The sequence below is a fragment of the Camelus bactrianus genome, chromosome 13 (genome assembly GCF_048773025.1).
Source record: "Camelus bactrianus isolate YW-2024 breed Bactrian camel chromosome 13, ASM4877302v1, whole genome shotgun sequence".
NCBI classification, from domain to species: Eukaryota; Metazoa; Chordata; class Mammalia; order Artiodactyla; family Camelidae; genus Camelus; species Camelus bactrianus.
Window position 1 is genome coordinate 40,990,224 of NC_133551.1, and position 18,167 is coordinate 41,008,390.

Sequence of the window (18,167 nt, forward strand, 5' to 3'; positions counted from 1 at the left end):
CAGCCTTTACTGAAAAATTGACATTCTCTTTGTGAATATGTTACAAACAAAGCCTCGTTTTCAGTCTTACAATATCCTAATTTTTTAGTCACTTATTTCCCCCATCTTACCTCCTTTTAGATTATAGATCACCTCCACTGGCACTGTTGGGAAAAGGTCTTTTTTCTTTAGAAGTATTTTTAGTGACCACCCCCCCCCACTCCTAAACACCACACACACAGCATCAGAGAATTCTTCATAGTTCATGCCATCACTGAAATCTAAATACAACTATTTAGATTCTGAATCTGCCAGGTGGGAACGTGTCAGTTTGTCTTCTTCTGCACAGCTCATGTTCCACTGTGATACATCAGCAAGACATAATAATAACCATAATTGTAGTAGGCACGGCAGTCAGACAGTGTATACATTAAAGCTATCCTTCTAAAAACAGAATACAGTGGTACACAGCACTTTGAAGCCCAAGTTGTGGTTAGAAGGTACCCGACCAGCTCCTTAAACTCAACTCTGAGTAAAGTTTTTGAAATGACAATGGGCCAATACTTAAGAAATAAATTTGTTTTGAATAAAAAGCAATTTAGGATTTAAGACTCTATGAGTGACACAAAAAGGAAGAGAAAGGCCTCAAGATGCCCGTCCCTAAATCAGAATGACTGAATTTGTTTCCACCAGCTTGATCCTTTCCTGAAGGCGGTGAACCAGGGCACATCCAGGCACCCTCGAACATCTCATCAATCTCCTGCCACAAAAATGAGTCAGGGTTACAGCCAGACCCTCATCCCACTCCCCCTCAGCAGAGCACCTGCCAGGCTGCATTAGTAATGAGCGATGCCAGCACAGATGGAGGTCCGCGCTCGGGCGCCGGGGGCCCACAGGAGGAGAGGAGGCGTCCCCACAGCAAACGCTGCCTCTCCTCCTAGACACGTCAGTTTGCACACCCTACGGCTGATCTGTCACATCCTGTTGTCAGCAGCAGATCGGCCAGCAGATGTGTGTGTGGTCAGACCGCCCAGACGCTGCCGCAGCGGGGCGTGTTTCTAGGGGAGGGTGGCAGTCTATCAGCAACTGCAAGCCTGGCCCTGCTGCTGGTTGTTTAGAGGCTTGCCTCTCCCAAGAGCCTAAACTCCATAAAAGCAGTTTCCCTAAAACTTCTGTAAGGTCCTGCTCACACTGTAAGTTTCTTGGGGGCACCTCCCTGGCCCATCAGGGTGAATTGAACATCTCATGCATCCACTGAAGCCTCTGTGGTCTAATAGCAGTGATCCTTTTTTTCTGCCTGGACAGACTGACGGTCCCTGGGCCTCCCTGTGAAGCAGACAGATCTGGATCAGACAGCTGTGGGTTCCGATTCCAGCACAGCCACCTGGGCGAGGTCCTTGACCAATCCTAACCTCAATTTCCTCATAGGAAAAGTGGGGACAGTAATACTCACCTCCAGAGGTGGTTCTGAAGCTGAGAAGTGCACAGGTACAGCACCCAGCAAGGCACTTGGCACACTCCAGGTGTCCTATTTACTGGACTTGTTTATTGTCAAGATCTTTAAAGAGGCAGCCCGTGTGGCATTTAAGAGGCCGTCCTAAGATCATAAACAGAGATGGCCATCAGGGAGAAAGGCCTCCCTTGCTCCAGAGTGCATGGGGAAATCTCCTTGCTCTGAGCTTTCCAACAGTATTCAAACTCCAGCCAGGCCCTGACATGTGGCCCTAAACTCCGTCATGGGTTTGCTTAGCTTGCCCTGTGAGCGAGCTTGCAATCTGCCCTATGACTGCTTCTCTCAAAATTCCTCTCCTGTTGTGTATGCTCCTTTCATAGTTGGCATTAATGGCTTCAGAGAGCCAGCAGGGACCGTAGTGATCATCACAGATGGGGTAACAAGGGCAGTGGCAGAGGTTGGGATATCCCTGGACTCCTGGTCCAGTGCTCCTTCTGCTCTCCACGCGGCCCTGGGCATGCGTGTCCTGAAGTGTGGTTGCCCCGGGAAACACTTGATCAGATGTGCTGCTCCTGCTGATCCAGTGACACAGCCAGCCTCTCTCAGGAAGGAAGGGGAGCAACAAATGCTTGCTTAAAGCAGTTGTTCGTGGACTGGCCCCTGTTGACTGGGGAGCCGCCTAGAAATTTGAACACGGGTCATCGTGGCACCAAGAGTTACTGTCTAGAGACTTAAATGACACAAGCATTGACTGCTTTCTTCAGATCCTACAAAGTTTATAGCCTATGAGCAGGTCCTGGCCCATCCCCCCTTCTCACCAGGCCCAGACTCTAGCCTCATACCTGTGCCCTAGATCTTCCTTGCACCCTCCTGGCAAACCAGACCCAGGACAGCCCAACGGTTCCCCTCCTCCATGTCTACCTGGGCAGCTGAGTGCTGCTGGCTCTCAGCACTTCCGGGTGTTCAGAGCTGTCATTCTCCCCATTCCACCCAACTCCATCTCAAGCCCTCACTCCTCTTCTCAGCCCTCTGTCCAAGCCCCCGTCTCCTGGCTCCAACTCTCCCTGGGAAATCTCAACCTCTATGTTCCTGGGCTAAGCTGCTGGCACCACCTACCACATCCTCCTGTACCAGCTTAAGACCTGGGAGTCACCTTGGTTCCTCTCTCCCTGCCCACAGGCTGTCTATTCTCTCTTCTGAACAGGTCTTGATGACCTACCTTCTCTTGGTTCCCATGGTCACCCTAGTTCAGGCCATAGTCACCTTTGGTCTGGGCTCCTACACTTGCCTGCACGGCACCCTGCCCCCAGCCTGAGCCCTCCTCTAGTCCTCCCTCTGCACTGAAAGGGTTGTCTGTGCAAGTCAGACATCTGTCTCTATCCATGACCTTCAGTGCTCCCCTGATCTTCTTGGTGGAATCTAGCCCTGGCTTTGACAATACATCATAGCCCTCTGTGATCTGGTCTCTGCCAATCACTCTAGCTTAGGTTCTCCCCCTCTACCCCTCTGATTTCCTGGATCCCTCTCCCTGCAGGTCTCCTGCCTGGCAGGCCTACTTCCCTTCCCAGCCCCCTTCTTTAGCTGGCTGACTCCTCACCATCCTTCCAGATCCAGCTCCTGCATTGCCACCTTAGAAGTGGAGCTATTATCCCAGCGGGCTTGTTTGTAAACATTTTAAAATGAAACAGAATAGGACTGAATCTGATAAGATGCATTATTACATTAGCTCCAGAATCCAGGGGTGATGAGTAAGCACTGGGATAGGAACAAAAAGACCCCTGTTCTACCAAACCCCCGTCACCAAACCAATGTTCTCCTTGGTTTAAAAAAGGGAAGATTTGGTTAGAATGGTAACTAGGTTCACTCCTAGATCACAGATCATCTGATCCTAAGATTCTTTGATTTGACAGTTTCATGAGCTACTGCATGTAGCCTGAGGCTCTACTGAGGTTTTGAAGGGGAGATGCATCCAAAACTTAATTTTGTTGAAGTGGAAGGCCAAGTCAGGTGGCAAGTCCCTACCTACAAATATTTCCCACGTGAGAAGGGGACTTTCCTTCTGAAGGGTTCCGAGGCAGTGATGCTCAAAATGGAAAGTGGCCATTTGTGAATCCCAACAAAGCTCAGCACTCCAGCAATCCCCGTGAAGGGCTGGCAGAAGCTTATGTCTGCAAAATGCAGCCTTCTAGATGAAATTTGCAGGGAAATAAAGACTTTAGACATCACAGTGTTTTCAAATACCATTATTACTGCTCTATAAATATCCCACCCCCACAGTGTATCAGGTGCCACATGGGAAATATTGGATTCGGCTAGAGATTTTCTTAAAAGACACATAACAGCACCATATGCCAGTCATCTTGGTTAATATTTACGTACATGCTGCAGAAGCAAAGATTAGCTGTGTCATTATGTATAGAAAACCCCCCACAAAAGAGAGTCTGTAGGATGTGCATTATCTGCACTTATGATCAAAAGCCTTTGCCTAATTTCTTCACTTCTTTAAGAGCTATGTTACCTATAAACTACAGAAAGGTTGGAGGAGTGAGGAATTATTACAGCAATAATCAGGGGGAAATTATCGGAGATCCCTGGGGTCTCCTACTGGGAGTAGTTCAGAGCTTCTGCAGCTAAAAAGAGCAGTTCCAGAGCTGTGAACAGCAATTAACCCTTCTATTTGCTTTTAACAAATGGGATTCAAACATAGTTCATTCCTTTTCAATTGTCCTCACCAGCATACGAAGGGGAAATTACTTGGAGGAAAAAAAACATTTTTGCCTGGGAGACATGCAATAGAAAAAAGGATTCTCACTAATATGATTCAAGCACAGATTTGCACAGGAGCACTCTGCAAATAACCAGTCAGCTGTTTTAGTAGATGGGTATGTGGACTGAATTATGTCCCCTCCCAAATTCATATGTTGAAGCCCTAACCTGCGAAGTGATGGTATTTGGAGATGGGGCCTTTGGGAGATAATTAAATTTAGATGAGGTCAGGAGGGTGGAGCCTTCATGAAGGGATTAGTGCCTTTACAAGAAGAGACATCAGACAGCTTGCTTCCTCTCCCTGCCATGTGAGGGAGGACACAATGAGAAAGCAGCTGTCTGTGAGCCAGGAAGACAGTCCTCTCCAGAAACTGGTCATCCTGGCACCCCAATCTCGAACTTACAGTCCCCAGAACTGTGGGAGAATAAGAAGCATCTGACGTTTAAGCCACCCAGTCTATGATGTTTTGTTACGGCACCCTGAACAGACTAATACAATGGGGTTCCTACACCCTGAGCTTTCACCTTAGGCAGTGATGAGATCAAAACTCAGGATTACGTTAAGCAAAGAGACATATTCCATGGCTATGTAAGCAGTGAGGTTATTGCCTTTGACAAGCTGGTGGGGCTGAGTATTGCCAGTCTCTATTTTCTTGGTGGATCTAGTTGGCATGGATTGAAAGGATGTGTGACTATCTGTTGGAGAATCAGTCCTGAGCTGAAAATATGAAATTGTCCCATTATTTGGAGAACAGAACAGTACTAAACAGCCTAGTGCCAGCAAATGGTTTGAAATTGGGAAGCAATTTTGTGGAGCCCCGGTGGACGGAGGGCAGGGAGAGGGAACAACTTAGTTTATTGTGAGTTGCATTTCTCTTTACTGCAGTTTTATTTTTAATTGCAGAGTTGTCTGGTTGAGCAGTTATTACTGAAATTTATTTGTGTAATAAAAGCTCTTTGTTGAATCACTGTTTTATTAACAGGGATGTGAACTGGATTTTGCCGTAATAAATAAGATGCTGAAGTGCTTTTAAATGTTGGAAAAAAAATACTGCGCCCACCCCAAATCTTAATATGACTGTTAGGCAGAAAAAATAGTGACCCAAGTGGGTTGTCGGAGAGCTCATGAGGCACTTGTGTTTAGCAAGCTGAGGGGTTGGCTGGCTTCAGGAGCCAGATGTTCTGCATTCAGTTCAACCCCAAATAGCTGTGTGACCTGGGACAAGTCCCTTCCCCGCTCTGCGCCTTAGGTTTCTCAGGTGTTCAAAACAAAACAAAAACGATGCACAAGGAAGTTGAATCTTTCTGCTCTGACATTCTCCTCAGGAATATGAGTCCACTCTATAGCAGGCAGCTCTGAAAGATGAATTCCCAGACCTGGCAGGAGATGAAGGCTTAGGGACAGACTTGAAGCATATAAACATTTTACCCAGGTGTGGAAGCCCCCACTTGTGACCATTATTATCCTGCCCCTTGTGGTGCACCAGCTCTAGCCTTCGCATCATGCTGGCGGCCAGGAGGTGTCCAAAGCCACGTGTGGAAGCTCTGGGCCACTGGAGGAGGGGTCCAGGCCGGGGCACTACAGGTAGCCTGGTACAGGAGTAGCCTGAGAAGTCGGGCTGTTCTGGGGTGGCCTCTGGTTACTGGGGCGCTAGAGGAGGACTGTGTTCCTAAAAGGGCTGGCCAGGTGCCAGGTGGAGCCCCCCGCACAGCTCAGTGCCTCCCACCCCAGCCTGAGCCACCGAGGCTGGCCCGGGAAGCCGCCGGGAAGAGCTCCAGCTGGCCCCACCATGGGGCTGATGGACGTTGAGGGTTTGGGGTGTATTGTTTGCTAGGACTGTCATCACCAGGTACCACAGATGGGGTGTGTTCGACACCGGAAGTGTATCTCAGTTCTGGAGGCTAGAAGTCTGAGATCAAGTTGTGGGCAGGGTTGGTTTCTTCGGTCCTTGGTTTGTGGATGTTGCCTTCTCCTTCTGTCTGCACAAGGTTTTCCCTCCAAATGTCTGTGTCCAGATACCCTCCTCTTATAAGGTGGATTAGCACTCACCCTAATGCCCTCATTTAACTCAATCACTTCTTTAAAGACTTTATCTCCAAATACAGTCATATTCTGAGGTACTGAGGGTTAGGACTTCAACACACAAATCTGGGAGGATGCAGTTCAGCCTGTAGCTGAATGGGGCTGCTGGTACTTTAGTTGATAGGGACCCTGTGCTGGTTTCCCAGGGCTGCTGGAACAGTGACCACAGTTACCATCCCCCAATTACCACTGGGGGGCTTAAGACAACAACATTGATTTTCTCTGGAGGCTAGAAGTCTGAAATTAAGGTGTTGGCGGGCAACACTGTCTCTCCGAAGGCTCTCCAAGAGGTTCCTCTTTGCTTCTTCAGCTTGTGGTGTCTTCTGTCCATGGTCAGCAGTCCTCATCTTGTAGACACGTTGCTCCAATCTCTGTCTCTGTCTTCGTGTGGCCTTCTCCTCTGTGTGTCTGTGTCTAACTTCTCTCTTGTTATGAGGCCTCCTCTAATCTAGTATGACCACAATTGATTATACCCACAAAGAACCTATTTCCACATAAGATTCCATTCACAGGTACTGGGAGGTAGGACTTGAACATATCTTTTTGAAGAACACAGCTCAACACAGCCCCTTATGCCTCTGCCTTCCTGCCTTCAGAGCTCAGGTACTTTGCTTAAAGGCTCAGGGAGGATGCTGCCTGGCTTCCCTGAGCTGATGCTTGCTTAAATGCCTAACATCTTTCTCTTCCTCTTTGCTCTCCCTCTCTTGGTCTCTTCCCTCTTTTCTCCCCACTGCCCCTCTCGTGTCCTCCCAGGTTTTTGTCTCTCTGCCCTGCCTCCCTCTCCCCTCACGTCCCCGTCTCCTCATCCTGGCCCCTCTCCCACCCCACTCTCCTTGCTCAGGTGTCTGCCCAGAGGACATCATTTTTTCTCAGACGTGATGAGCAGGAAGAATGTTCTCAGTTGTTATAAAAATCCTGAGTCTCTACTTTGCTCCAGTGAGCACACAATGGCTTTCTTTCCCAAACTTGTCATGGATTGGGTCTGCTTTTTTCAAGCATTTTATAATAATTATTTGGCTTTTCACCTTTCTGAATTCTCTCTGGAATCAGTAAAGTTGAAAAAAAAAAAAGACTGGTTGTTTCCTCCTTCTAAGGAAGCCCCAAACGGGTCAGTTAATTCAGCACAAGTCCACTCTGTGCCCAGGGAGGGGACAACAGCTTGTCCCTTGTTAACTGGTGCCCGTCGTGGGCCGCGTGGGTTTGCACATGGATACAGGCTCAAGAAATCATGTCATTCCCTGAATTCTCCTTGCTGGAGCCCTGAAGAGTCTACCAGGTTTTTTCTAGGCTGCTCTTGGCTATCTGGTGGGTCTATTCTGGGTCCAAACTTTGGTTGACTACCCTCAGTAAGGAATACAGATGCTTACGTTGTAAATAAACTATTAGCAGACCAAGAGTATTCAAAGAATAATAGGCCATGACCACGTAGGGCTTATCACAGAATGAATTCTAGGAAGATTCCAAGAAAAGAATCACTGATTTACACCACACCATGGATGAAACTCAAAATCATTACTCTGAGTGAAAGAAGCCAGACAAAACAAGAGAACACAGGAAACTCTAGAAAGTGCAAACTAATCAACGGTGACAGCAAACAGACTGGTGGCTGCTTGGAGGAAGGGGCTGCCCGGAAGGGGCCAAGAGGAAGCAATTTCAAAGGGGCACGAGGTAACTTTTGGTGGTGATCGATAAATTCGCTCTCTTGATGGGAGATGGTTTCACAGAGGTTACACATATGCCAAAACATCAAACTGCATACCAAAAAAGTTCAAAGAAGATTCTAGGTTTAAGAAATCTATTAATGAGGTCGAGTGTACAAGGTTTGGCACAAGGGGTTGAGGCATAAAATGGAAAGGCACACGGCAGATAGGGAGAGGCAGATCATCCTGTCATTCATTCCCGCACAGAGTTATTCAATTGCAGTGGATTCTGGAATCCAAGCTTCTCCTGAGTTCTCACCCTGTCCGTGCCTGTGGTTGTAACTTGGCCACTTGTGTTTGGGCTTTGAGCCTGTTTTCTGCAAAATGAGGATAATAACTGTAAAATGAGGCTAGTCACACCCACGAGTCGGTGTTGTGAGGATGAGAGGTAATAAGTGTGAGGTGTTCATGACAAAGTAGTGCCTCCGCAGCTGGTAACGAGGAGAAAAGAGTTATTCCTCACACCTTCTCCAAGAACCTGTGCACCGTGTATTACCTGGCAACCAGGATCCTGGGAGGAAAGACGTGGCTCCTGCGTGTGTGGATGGGAGAGAAAACAAGACACCTGCCGGGCGTAGAGTTTTCAGGTCTCTTTTATTCCTGAGTCCAGCCCGAGATCCAGCCTCACCAGCTTCCCAGAAATTGTTTTGGGATCCCCCAGGGGAGGGAAGCCTTTTCTCATTTCTTACAGTCAAACAAATTTTTACTGTTTGAAAAGTGTTTTGAACACGCATTTTGAGGGCGGAGTGCAACAATAAACACAGTATAACAAAATACATATTTGAAAGGAGATTTAGCCCTGCGTTTGAAAAGAAAGAAAATCAGTCTTGATCCAGAGCAAAGGAGAGCATGACATTGAGGGAGAAAGACATAAAGAACGTGTTTTGTTAGTTGAGTTTTTAACTTTTAGAATACATCCCACAGTCCTTTTGATTTTGGAGGGCCTGATTCTGTCAACACTGCCATTCCCTGCAGCAGTAGCGACCAGCCGGAAGGTGGGGTGCCCTCAGAGGCTGCACCCAGGGCAATGACAGGTCAAGATACAGCAGCATGATGGCTGGTGGCCAGTCCGCCAGTCTCGCACAGCAGCCAAGGTGTAGGTATTTGGACAATGGGACAGGCCCCCAACTTGGATCTGATCAGGTTGCAGAAAGATAAACTCCTCACTGTCATCACCACCATCACCACCATTATTATCACCACCATCACCACCACAACTACCATTATTATTACCACCATCACCATCACCAGCAAAACCACCATTATTGTCACCACCATCACCACCACCACCACCACCACCACCATCACCATCACAGCAGCAAGCCTATATTGAGTGCTTACCTTGTTCTAGGCAATGTTTGAAACACTTCCCATCTCTCAAGGCTTTCTTGTTTAATCCTCATGGGGGTTAGTACTGTTGTTATCTCTATTTTACAGATGAGAAAACTGAGGCATAGAGAGGGTAAGTCCTTCACTCAAAGTCTTGCATGCGGGGTTGCAGTGGGGGAGGGAGTTGAGATGCAGACAAGAAGAATCAATAGTGGGGTATTCTTGTTAATGGATCAGTCATCTAAGATTTTGATTTTCGGGATATTGGCTCCCTAATCCCTAAAAGGGTAAAGGACTGGGGGCACTCAACCAGTGTGTGCACAGAATGCATATTATGACGATTTTAATGAGGTTTGGATAAGAGGGGTAAGGGCAGGGCCAAGCAGGAGACAAGGGTGACTCTGTTTTTCTGCTCACAGATCATCTGAGTGACCTCACACTTTACTGATGAGGAAATTAAGTCCAGAGGAGCTAAACAACTTGACCAAGGCCCTGCAATGGGTCCAAGCTAGGCCTTGAACTCCGGTCTTCTGGGAGCTAGCTCCACCTACAGCTAAGAACTGTGAGGCGAAGGCTCTTGTTGAGGGCACAGCTGGCCAGAGCCAGGGCTCCGTGTCTCTCTGTCTCTCTGATCCTGTCTTTTTGTCTCATCCTCATGGGCCTGACTCCCACGGGGCCAGGCTGTGGATGGAGGGGCTTTCTCACCACAGCTGCCCATGCCAGGGAAAGAAGCCACCTCCCATTTGGACAGGAGGGGTCCTCACGTGTCGGCTGGCCCAGCTGATGCCCCACTTTCTCTGCCCTACTCAGGAGGTGCTGGCATAATCCAGGAGAGTGGATACAGCTTCTCCCTAACCTTTAATACCTGCCCATTGGAAAAAAGAACATCCACACAGAGAAAATTAGATGAATGAGCTGCTCAAAAGACTTTGGTTGGGGAAAGCTCTTGATCAGATCTGGGAAGGCAGCCAGGAAAAACTCATTTCCACAGCCCCGCTGGGAATGGTGACAGTGACCCGGTTAGAGGAGCCGTTGGGAGGGGCCTCTCCTGACTGTCCCCTCTGGAAGGAGCCCTGCCACCTCTTTTCTCCCAGAACCACATCCACACAGTTCTTTAGGACCTTTAATTGTTCTCCCTTAAAAAATAAAGGGGGTGTCCGTCAACTGGGGCCTGGATTAAACCAACTGTGGTACATCCTCATCACAGAACACTACTCAGTAAGTAGGAGGGAACTACCAACACATGCGACAGCAGAGATGAATCTCAAATTCAATATACTAAGTGAAAGAAGCCAATCTCAGAAGGATACACACTGTATGATTCCATTTCCATGATATTCTGGAAAAGGCAAAGCTACAGGGATAGAGAGTTAGAGGGATCGATGTGGCCAGGGCTGGGGGAGGGGAGGGGATCAGTTGCAAATGGTCCCCAGGGAACTTCTGGGGCTGATGGAAACGCCCTATGTTTTGTGGGGTGGTGGTTACACTTTGTCAAAACTTCCCAAACTATATTAAATGGGTAAACTATATTGCATGTGAATTATACATCAACACAGATGATTGAAGTTCACTGAAAAATAAATAAGTGAATGAGTGAATGAAGGGTATAGCCCCTGGCCGTTGCTGGGTCCCAGTCCCTGCCTTCACGATCATGTGGGAGGGGTCCCTTCAGTATCTCTCTGGGGAGGGGCAGCCAGTGGGAAGCGCTGACCAGGCCCCAGGCCCACTGGCACTCACATGTGCAAATGAATAAATCCAGAGACAGCTCCCCCAGGAGGGACACCTCCAACCACAGCTCTCACAGATAAGGTGGGTGGCCTGGCAGATGCTGTCCTGGCTGGGTTCCTGAGGACCGCCTGCTTCCTTCACCCCCACGCCCCTGCTGAGCCATCCTGAGTGCCAGGCCTTGTGCCGGTGCTGGGGATGGGGCCCCTCCCTGGAGGGGTTCACACTCTGGTGAGGGTATCAGGGCCAGCTGCTGGCAATTACGACAGGCAGGATGGAGGGAATCCCTGGACTACAGAACCCTGGACTGGCCAGCCCTGATGGAAGGTCAGAGGGCTTCCTGGCAAGGTAATATTCAGGCTAAGCTGGGACAGGGATGAGGAGGGGGTAGTTGGTGAGGCCAGGGCAGCCATGAGGCAGCTGGACATTGGAGAGGGAGGTTGTGGAGGGGACAGCGATTGGTTCTTACTGGGGAATAATAAATGAGGCAGCTGGTAAGGGCTGTCCCAGGTCTTGAAGTCTTGAGAGCCCCTTGGGCTTGGAACTCCCCCGAGGCAGTGGGGGCCTCAGGAGAGCAACATCATAGCCTTTCAGTGTAGAAAAGCTCTCATGGTAGGGGGTTCACCTGAGCCACATCAACACATTTAAGATGAGCATGGCTCCCACAGGGTGTGGTGTGAGCACCGTCTCAATTAACACTTACAGAAGCGCTTGGTGAATTATGTACAACTGTGATGCCCTGCCTCAGACAACCCTGTGTCGCCGGTGGATGTGTGAACCCCATCTCGCAGATGGGCAGATAATGAAGAGAGTCCCAGTCATTCTGTGGTGGGTCCAGCCTGGAGCCTGGCGTCCCTTGCCACCCTTGCCCGTTGAAGAGGGAGAGGAGAAAATGTCAGACACACATTTCTGTGGTCAGCATTTGGGTGCCCCCTCCACTGGGATGCTACCTGCCCATGCCGGGGAGGACTGCCTGGAGGACCTGGAAGCTCTCAGTCCCAAAGAGCAGAGCCATTCTACGTCTGCCCTCCGAGTCTCCCTGTCCTCACAGTGGAGGCCTGAGCGCTACTGGACGCCATTCATGGATTCGGACAGCAGGGGGCGCCCCAGGACAGAGGACGTCTTTGGACTCTACCATGAGGCTCACCCAGGAATTATGTCCTTGGTACACTCAAAACCAGTGTGCTTGCTCTTCCTCTTTTTCCTAAAGCCCAGCTGGTCAGATGTTTTCAATAAGTCATGATCAGACAAGGCTTTCTGCATCTGACACTTGACAAGTCCCTGTCTTTTGCAGTGAGAGGTCCTTGAAAATCCCCTACCAGGAGGAGCTTTTTCCAAGATAACTAAGTCCCATTTATTGAGGAAGAGGACTGATAATCTCAGGGTGAGGGCTGGGGGATGCTGACTGGAAGAGGTTCCCAGGACATTCACCAGAGCCACTTCTTAGAGCGCACTCAGCCAGTTTCCTCATCAGGCTCCTCATTTCCCAGGTGATCTGCCTGCCAGAAAGGGTGTCAGAATCTTGAGGCTGCACTCCCAGGACACCTGCACTGGGCAGGTTGGGCTCCGACTTGAGCTCAAGGGTTCCGGACAGGTTCATCCTGAAGTTAGTTCCAAGGTTAGCCCAGAACTCACTCCCTGGGGTAGCAGAGGGTGCTGCGGGGCTGGAGGGGGTTCTTCTCTGTCATTTTAGAGCTAAAGCAGGCAGCCTTGCCCAGGAGCATACAATGAACGTGCCGCACAGATGAGCGTCATACCAGCAGAGTTCAGTGCTGTCATCAAATACTCCATACAACAAAGTTCATCCCACACCTACTTAAACACATGTGTGACGGTGATTGTGCATAGTGATAATTGGGGAGGAACAGAAGATGTGTTACGTAAATGACTACAATTAATGCCGCTGTTGCTCAGCAATCCTTTTAACAGCTTCCTGTCCTTTGCTAGTGCTTTCCTGTCTAAGGCGAGGGCGACATCAGTTTCATGTCCATTGGACCTATTCTGACAGAGACATTGATTTCCCTGGAGGAACTTGACTTCCCCTACTTGCAGTCCAATTGGTTTGGATAGTGCTTGACCCCACGTCTAACCTTAGACAAGAGCTTGTGAGCCAGACATACCCAGTTAGAACAGTGCACACACTAGTGCCCTGGTGACAAGTTTAGGATTGGCCATGGGACCCAGTTGGTCAGTAGGCTCTGTTAGATGTGTAAGGAAGAAAGAAGTCTCTTTCTGCTGGCCTTGATGTGGGAAAGTGAGGCCAACCCAGTAAGACCAAGTCCTATTGACGTCGTTTGATCTTCTGGATTCAGCCAGGCCTGAAGCCACCTCCAAACTTTTTAGTTACATGAGCCAATAAATTCAATTTTTTGTTCAAGCCAATTTGAGTTAGGTTTAGGTCACTTTCAACAAAAAAATCTCCTGTCTGCTACACATTAGGGAAGTTTAAACCAAAGGAAGTTAGGTGGGAATGAGAGGGAACCAGTCAGATCTGAGGGGCTGGAGTTGGATAGGTCAGAGGGAGAAAAAAGTGGACAGATCCAAGAAGAACTTAGCAGGCATCACCTATGGGATGCCCTGAGTGACTGGATTTGTTGGGAGAGGGGGAAGGAGGAGTGTGGATGAGTCAGGGGTCCAGGGTCCTGCTATTCCCAGAGGCGGAGAGTACGAAAAGGAAGAGAAGGTACTTGGAAAGACACCAGTTTCCAACTTCACAAATGTGTGGGTTTGGTGCCTGTGGTATCTGGGGACTCGTCTGGTGGGTCTGAGCAGGTACCGTGGTGGTCAGCAGAGGGGAGCGTCTGGGAGCCCTGAGAGTGGAGACGGTGCCCAGGGATGGAGAGAGGAAGACAGGGGAGTTGGGGCCAGGCGTCAAGGGGCACCTACGGTAAGGGAGGCCCAGGCTTGTGAAAAGGGAGAGGAAAGCCAGTGGCCTGTTTCCCTGCCAGCTCCTTCCTGGCTGGGACTTGAGACAGCATACGGAAGAGAAGGGGAGTGGGGGAGGACTCTGGCCCTGGAATCGGAGGCCCTCTCAGAGGTGCCAGACAGAGTGCCCACCCCAAGGAACAAGAAACCTGCTGTCCTAATGTCCCAATCTGATTTTTTTTTTGGTAAGAAATTGGGCCAAATTCCTATCTGTTGTCCACCAGCCCTTCTGCTTTTTCCTTTTTCATTCACTCATTCATCCAGCAAAGGGATACTGAACTCCCATCATATGCCGGGTGTAGGCTGGTGCTGAGGACACACTGGGGAATGAATCAGTCCCTGCCCCTAGGCTGGTGACAGCCAGGTTAATGAGGGGACTGGCAATGACTCTGGTGGGGCTCTCTGGAGTTGTTATCTCCTAACCCTTTCCTTCTCTGTTTCTAGTGTTTCATTCTCCCTTAATGTGGGTACAACTCAGCACCTGGTCCCGGCTCCCCTGTCCCCCTCCCTGGGCACTGTCTCCACTCTCAGGGCTCCCAGACACTCCCCTCTGCTGACCACCACAGTACCTGCTCAGACCCACCAGACGAGTCCCCAGATACCACAGGCACCAAACCCACACATTTGTGAAGTTGGAAGCTGGTGTCTTCCCATGTACCCTCTCTTCCTCCTTGTACTCTCTGTCTTGGTACATAGCAGGACTCTGGCCCCGTGGCTTATCTTCACTTTCTTTGTCTTCCTCCCCCTGCCACCACCCAAATCCAGTTTCTCATCCAGTGCCTTTGATGCTGCCTGCTATGTTCTCAGATCTGCCCATATCTCTCTTCCTTAGTCCCTCCCACTTCATGCCCTTGAATCTGGTTCATTCTTCATCTATCCTTCATTGGCTGGTTTGCTTTTTCATTTCCTTAACATATCCTTTTGAAGAACAAGCCTTTATCATTTTGATAAAGTCCAATTTATTGATTTTTTTGTAATTTTTAGTATCTGTGTTGTATTTAAGAAATCTTTGTGAAGCCCAAGGTCATGAAGAATGTCTCTTATGTTTTCTTCTAGAAGTTTTAAAGTTTTAGCTCATATTTAGGTCTCTGATCTTTTTCAGGTTGATTTTTGTATATGGTGTGAGATAAGGGCCAAGATTCTTTTTTTTTTTTTTTTATCATTTTGATCATATAATTGTTCCAGCACCATTTGCAGAAAAGTGCATTCTTTCACTTTTGTTGAAAATCAAGTGACCATATATGCTTGGATCTTTTTCTTTCTCTAGACTAGTCTGTCTCATTGATTTGTCTGCTTTTATATCAATATCACATTGTCTTGAGTACTGTAGGCTTATAAGTCTTGCAATCAGGTAGTGTATGTGCTCCTAGTTTATTCTTCTTTTTCAGAGTTGTTTTGGCTATTCCAGGTCTTTTGTATTTACATATAAATTTTGGACTCAGTTTATCAATTTCCACTCACTTGCAAAAAAGCCCACTAGGTTTTGATTGAGATTGTATTGAATTCACAGATCAGTGTGTGGAGAACTGACATCTTAATGACATAGAGTCTTGTAATTCATGAACATGGTCTATTTCTCATTTTATTTAGGTCTTAATTTCATACTTTTGATGCTATAATATGATATTACTTTTAAAATATCAATTTCCAATAGTTTATTTCTAGTATATAGAAATATAATTGATTCTTGTATATTGGCCTTGCATCCTACAGCCTTGTTAAACTCCCTTATTATTTCTGGTAGCTTTTTTGTAGGAGGTGTATGATTTTCAACACAAATGAGCATGTCATCTGTGAATAAAGAAGTTTTACTTCTTTCTTTTCAATCTGTAGACACTTATTTGTTTTTCTTGCCTTATCACACTGGCTAGAGCCTCCAGCATAATATTGAAGAGAAGTGACAGAGAGGACATCCTTGCCTTGTTCCTGATCTTGGATGGCATTGAGCTTTCTCCTAGAAAGCATTTAGTGTTTTACCATTAAGTATGCTATTAGCTGAAGGCATTTTGTAGATGCCTTTTATCAGGATGAGAAAATTCCCTTCCATCCTTAGCTTGCCTAGAACAATTTTTATTATAATTGGAGACTAGATTTTTGTCAAAACTTTTTTCTTTTATTAAAATGATCATACGCTTTTCTTTTTTAATCTGTTAATATGGTGAATTACATTGATTCATTTTGAATATTAAACTAATCTTACATTCCTAGGATAAAATCCACTTAGTCATGATGTGTTATTTATTTATATATTGTTGGATTCCATTTGGTAAAATTTGGTTAAGAATTTTGCATCCACGGCTGGTAGGAACACAATCGATTCCCTATCTTGTATGAGCTCTGGATGTTGTGTCTCCTGCTCCTTCTGAGTGGCTCTTCCCCAGCCTCATATAATCTCCTCACACACATGCCCTGATAAGTTCTCACCTGAAGGCATGAGCAAGGCAGATTTCCAGAACTTTCTCTCTGGGCAGCTTCCCCTCCTCTGGTACTCTGCCCTGCACCCTGTTGTCTTGGCTCTGTAGACTTTTGCTCTTTCTCTTCAGGTCACAGGGGGCAGGCTCTGCCTGTGTTCCTTCTTCCTGCACCAGAGCCAGACAGGAAGCTGGGACAATCAAAGTCTCACTCCTCAGGGGTTTCTCCTCTCTCAGGGTGACTGTCCTGCGCCTCCTGTTGTTCAGTGTCTAAAATCCATCATTTCATATATGTTGTCTAGTGTTTCAGCTGTTCAGGTGGGAGGGTAAGTCTAGTCTCTGATGCTCCATCTTAGATAGATAGAAGTGAAATTCCAGTCTTTTCTTATGTGAGAAATTTTGTCAGTTTTTAGGAAGTCAGGATCATTTGTGATTCTCACTCAACATTTTAACATCAGCACTTTCAAGGGACTTTAAACTTTCCCTAGATGTCACTGTGAGGGATGCAAAATACTCTGTCATGGGTGTGGCCAAGTTTCATTGCCCTTATCCTGAGTCTGGACAATCCCCGCTCCAGTGAAGTAAAAGGACCTGATGCTCTTCCCAAATCAGGGGCTCTGCCTCCCCTCCCAGACTTTCCCCATCACTCTGATGCACTTCCTCAACGGAAGACATTCTGTATCACAAACTTCAATGAGGTGATGATTAAGGACTGCAGAAGAAGCATTTTTTAAATTAAACCTATTTTTTTCTTGAATGGAGCAGGTGTCTGGAAGTCACAGTTACAGGAATGAAAAAGATCACATTATTCACAATTTTCCTATAATTAAACTCATCCACTTTCTGAAAGAGGCCCTGTACCCAAAATAGTAATAACTATAACTCCTACTTGGAGAGTTCTGTCTGTGCACCAGGCACAGTCTTGGGCACCAGAGCCAGGCTGTGGTTTGCTCCAAATACTGGTGAACTCCAAGAAGGCCTCGCCTGGGAGCCTAGAGCAGGCCAAGTTCTGGCATTAGCTGAACTTCTGCTCCAACTGACCTTCCTTCCCTCTGGTGCTGGTAGAGACCTGGGGTAGAAGATAAAGGGAATGCTGTTAAGAGGTGATTGATGAGATAAATTCAGCAACAATGTGATACTAATTACTATCATTTATTAAGACTCAGTGCTAAAAGCTGACTATCCCTAAACTCTATGAGAGATGGGTTGGAAAATTACAGCTCAGAGAGGTGAATTAACTTGTACAAGTTCACACAGCAAGTTAGTAGTATTACTGGGATTCTAACCTGGACACTCTAACTCCAAAAATATTTCTTTTAACCACTGTGATTTGCTTAGCTAATAGAACCCCAACCCCAACACACACACACCTCAATCCCCATCCACACTTCTCTTCACAAAAATCCAGGGGAGCTTCCATAGCTGGGATAGCCTGAGAATTGATGAGTTCCTAGGAAAATACAGTCCTGGGAAATGACCCAGAGTGGCCTGAGTACACCCAAAGCCAAGAGCCACACAGAGGCCATCCTTCCATCCTGGGGGGAGCCAAGTGGGCCCTCTGCCCAGCACAGTCTTTCCTGCTCCCATGCCCACACCCTGCCCCCAAGCCCAGAGCTCTCCCCTGCCCTGAAGTCTGAAAAAACTAAAAAGTTCTTATTTTTCAAATTTTCTTTCAATTTAATTTAATGCTTTGCAGTTGTTACCTAATCTAATCCATTTTTACCAGAGGCATAAGGGTGTGTAAGTCCCTGGTTTTAAAAAAAAAAGGTGGGGTATTTTTGTTTTGGGGCTGGCTT